Source organism: Montipora capricornis, chromosome 3, assembly GCF_036669925.1.
Source record: "Montipora capricornis isolate CH-2021 chromosome 3, ASM3666992v2, whole genome shotgun sequence".
In the NCBI taxonomy this organism is placed as follows: domain Eukaryota; kingdom Metazoa; phylum Cnidaria; class Anthozoa; order Scleractinia; family Acroporidae; genus Montipora; species Montipora capricornis.
The window spans coordinates 40,486,204-40,491,203 of NC_090885.1; positions in this window are offsets into that span (position 1 = coordinate 40,486,204).

A 5,000-nucleotide genomic window follows, 5' to 3' on the forward strand; every position below is an offset into this window, starting at 1 on the left:
ACTTAACGCAACCTGCGGGCGTTTCAGATATTCACAGTTGTGGACGTTGATGTTTTTTAAGCAGTGATCCTCCGAATTTTGATCTTGTTTTATCTTGCCATAAGGCCTGAGAAAAAACCAAGGGAAGTTGTTGAAATAACTAACGCCTTGTTCACCACCTCCAGACGCGTATTTACTTGGTGAAGCCATCTGAAAAAGGAAATTAACTTCGTGACTGTTCTACAGGACTATATTGTCTGGGATGCGTTGGCGTCAAGAAATATAAATCTTTAAGATATTTGATTCTTGATATTGCTACATAAGCACTGCCTTCAGGAATGTTATGACAATCTAACCATAAAACGATTTTTTTTAGGTTTTGTCCTTGAATTTTGCAAATAGTAGAAGCATATGCAGGCACAATAGGATATTTTACAACCATAGTGTCTTCTACTTGAGTAGTGACGGGATAGATTGCAGCTACTCGTCCCGTAGACAATTTCAAAAATACAGAAGCTCCTTGTATCGTAATAACTGTAGCATGTCTGCCATTTACAATTCCCAGCTCTTTGTCTCTGTTTTGCGTTATAATTACTTTCATGTCTTTGTACAGTGGCTGAGGATTGTCGCTATTATCAAATTGGATATGACCGAAATATGGTTTGTCTTGAAATAAATTGTTAGCTGCTATTCTGTTTACTCTGTTAGCTGCATTTCTTGAAACAGTCAACATCATTGCATCTGGCACATCAGTAAGCACTTTGAAAATGTCATGATCAGTAGGTTCATCGAAATAAAGAATGCGTTGACCGTGAAGTGCCCTTAATACTCTAGGAGAAGGTCTATAAAGACGAATGTTGTCTAAGAGTTCTTGAAATTGTGGGTCTTGACATCTATGTTGTGTGAAAAATTGGACAACTGTGCTGTTCTTGTCTAATTCTTTGTTGTGTAACACATTAGGTACCGTTCACGATTTTCCACTTACAGTGTCAAAAGGTTGTTGTTGTTGTGGATCTCCGCATAAAAGTAATACAGGCCTACCTGCTAGCAGGTATATCTTGAGGGTTAATTGAAGGAGAGAGATACGTCATAAGCACGTCTTGAGTTTTGCAGGAGACAACTGGATCTGTGAGACACATTGTGTCGGTCTTTTCGCATACGCGTTGTATATTTGCAGCACTTGTAACGTTTTCATACATTTCATCACCACTTGCGAAAACCTGGTCTTCATTGTACTCGTCTACGACACTCGAGAACAGTTTACTGGCAGACATCTGTGGGTTCAATTCGGCACTGCAATTAACTTTTTGCCAAAACATGTCATGTTGATTGAAGTCTCACATATCCATAAATGTACGTTTTTAAATCATGACATTGTTATTAAATCAAGTAGGAAACAATTAATGCTATGTCTTGTGTGTGAGGACAATATAGCTACTCAGTGATTCTTTTTGTGCTTTTTCTTTTTGGCTTTTTCGATAGAAGGCAATTGATTATATATGTCTTCCTCTTGCTCTACTGGTGGCGTTGTCTTAGGTGTCGTGGTAATCTTAGTTTTTGTGACAGTTTCTTTCCTTTTTTTGGGAGGTGGTGGGCTAGGTTCATCTTGAGAACTGGAGTGTGATTCTGGTGGTAAGACCTTTTTAGGTGAGGTAACTGGCTTAGTCTTAGTTTTAGGAGCAGGCGGGTGTTCAGCCTGTGCTCTTAAAAGGCGTGGTGATTTTTTCTTTAGCTGTGAATAAGTCGGTGTACCGGATTGAGGAGGAGACTCTGCCTGTGGCAAGTTGCCTTCGTCCGGACGGTTTCCTAGTTGTTCTAAAGGCTGTCGGGAAGAAGATTGTTTCCTTCTTCCCTTAGCAAACAGTCCCCCACTAGTTGACGAAACAGTTTTTTCAACCCACCAATTGTTTAAAGATCCTAAGGTAGGCTTTTGTTTGAACTCATGATTTAGGGGTAGGTCGGTTTTTTGCGCATACTCAGTTGGATTGGGGACCAACATGCGCATATGTCGGTACTGAATGCCTATTAAATACATGATATGGCCCATCATTTCCATTCGGTCGAATATGTCGTTTTTTGACAACTCGTCACTTTCCTCATCGTCATAATCGGTAATGACGTACGTGAGAAGATCATGCAACATGGTTTCTGTTGTCTGCTGTCCTGACTTAGTGTTAAAGTTAGTAATCAGGTCGTTGAACTTTCGCAATTCTGGCAAAACTATATCTGGGGTCAGGTTATCAAACAAATGTTCTAATTGTTGCAAATTGCTAGACACGGTTTCTGCCAGTTCACTTAACGCAACCTGCGGGCGTTTCAGATATTCACAGTTGTGGACGTTGATGTTTTTTAAGCAGTGATCCTCCGAATTTTGATCTTGTTTTATCTCGCCATAAGGCCTGAGAAAAAACCGAGGGAAGTTGTTGAAATAACTAACGCCTTGTTCACCAACTCCAGACGCGTATTTACTCGGTGAAGCCATCTGAAAAAGGAAATTAACTTCGTGACTGTTCTACAGGACCATATTGTCTGGGATGCGTTGGCGTCAAGAAATATAAATCTTTAAGATATTTGATTCTTGATATTGCTACATAAGCACTGCCTTCAGGAATGTTATGACAATCTAACCATAAAACGATTTTTTTTAGGTTTTGTCCTTGAATTTTGCAAATAGTAGAAGCATATGCAGGCACAATAGGATATTTTACAACCATAGTGTCTTCTACTTGAGTAGTGACGGGATAGATTGCAGCTACTCGTCCCGTAGACAATTTCAAAAATACAGAAGCTCCTTGTATCGTAATAACTGTAGCATGTCTGCCATTTACAATTCCCAGCTCTTTGTCTCTGTTTTGCGTTATAATTACTTTCATGTCTTTGTACAGTGGCTGAGGATTGTCGCTATTATCAAATTGGATATGACCGAAATATGGTTTGTCTTGAAATAAATTGTTAGCTGCTATTCTGTTTACTCTGTTAGCTGCATTTCTTGAAACAGTCAACATCATTGCATCTGGCACATCAGTAAGCACTTTGAAAATGTCATGATCAGTAGGTTCATCGAAATAAAGAATGCGTTGACCGTGAAGTGCCCTTAATACTCTAGGAGAAGGTCTATAAAGACGAATGTTGTCTAAGAGTTCTTGAAATTGTGGGTCTTGACATCTATGTTGTGTGAAAAATTGGACAACTGTGCTGTTCTTGTCTAATTCTTTGTTGTGTAACACATTAGGTACCGTTTGCGATTTTCCACTTACAGTGTCAAAAGGTTGTTGTTGTTGTGGATCTCCGCATAAAAGTAATACAGGCCTTACATGCAATTGTCTAATGGTATCTGCGATATGCGCGAAGATATTCTCAGGGACCATGGAAAGTTCGTCTACAACAACTAAGTCATAGTTAGCTATCTCCCAATTTACTGTAGGTCTTTCATTTTTGTCTACAGGATATCTGAAACTGCTGTGAATGGTGTTAGCTGTAAATTGCTGGTTGCTAATGGCTTCAGCATAGTTGCTAGCTAACATTCCAGTTGGCGTAACACAAAGCACCCTATAGTCTAATTCTAATACACGCTTTATGATATGTAAAAGAGCAAACGATTTTCCTGTTGCAAGTTTTCCTTTTATCAAAATGAACAGACGCCAATCCAAGTTTGTTATAGGAATTTGAGGAGCAATTGCTTGAGGATTGTCTTGACTGTCGTCATCGCAATCCATGTCTGAAGCCTCACTCTCGGGATCAGATGTTTGTTGATCTGTTGTTAAAGGTTCATTAACGTCATCGTAGAATTGTTCTCTTTTTCCTAGAGCAGATTCAACTAAGGCAGTGGTTCTTATCTGTTCTGGAGTTAATTGGTCGGTTTCAGATGTCGATACTGGTTCTAGAATGTTGTCCAGACCACCTAGGAGTCTGCGTTTCCATAGGTGTACAAAGTCTCGTTTACTTCTTATGAAACTTATTAAAGTCTCTATGTAATCTCTTGTATATCCCGCTATAGAAAAATGTTCTCTGATAGCGTCTTCGTCTTGCCAGACTTCGGATCTAAAATCCATTGCAACAGCGAAATGTCGAATTTGTTCCGGAATGGTGTCATTGTCAGGATGCAGTAATTCCTTCACTTTTCTATGTGGGTAATTCATAACAATGTCTTGAAAGTAGTAAACGTCTTTGAAAGGGCTGCTTGTTTTTACTCCTACTAGCGTGTTATTGAATTCTTTGTATCGTTTTCCTTTATCGTCATATAGCCGTAGCCATTGCAAGTAAGTCAAATGGTCTTCTGTGTTAGGTCTTTTGCAATACAATTCATGCGTTTTTGGAAAATTACTACCAGGATACGGAGCACTAACTTTCTTTGTTCTACTCTGCGACCAGGCAAGTTTTTTCATTCCTAAACTCATCCACATTTCCGGTTGTAAAGGTCGTAGCCCTCGAAGATGTTTGTAAGCACATTTATACGGGCCAGTGCGAACAGAAAACAAAGCATCGCTATGGAATGCATCATGCCATTTCGATACATAACTCGCACAGTATCTTAAAACCATGCCTTTGCCGTCAGTAGTTTGCACGTCCATGTGACATTTCAATGCAGGTAAAACCGAAGCGATGTAGGCACGCAAATTTTGTCTGAATACTTCTGTTGGGTGGAACAAGTTTAAAATTTGTCTGTTGTTTTGATCAGTAATTTGCGAAGGTTCATTGTTTAGCTGGATTGCCCCCTTTTCTGCTTTCTGTAATTCAATAACACGCTGAGCTAATGCAGGGTGTTGCCAAGGAATGTCTGTGCGAATAGCTTGGTAATTTGTTTTCGAGATATCTTCTAACCAGACAAGCATGTGTAAATGTACAGTTCCTCGTTGTTGAAACTCAAATCTATAGAAATAAGTCTGAACGTTCTTTTGGCCCTTTTGATTGTCATATGTGAAAACATGTTTAGACCATCTGTTTGTTTAGTAAATTTTGAAAGAGGAAGATTGTTCGCAGCAGAGCGGTAGCCATTATGCCATGCACACTGTACTTTCGCA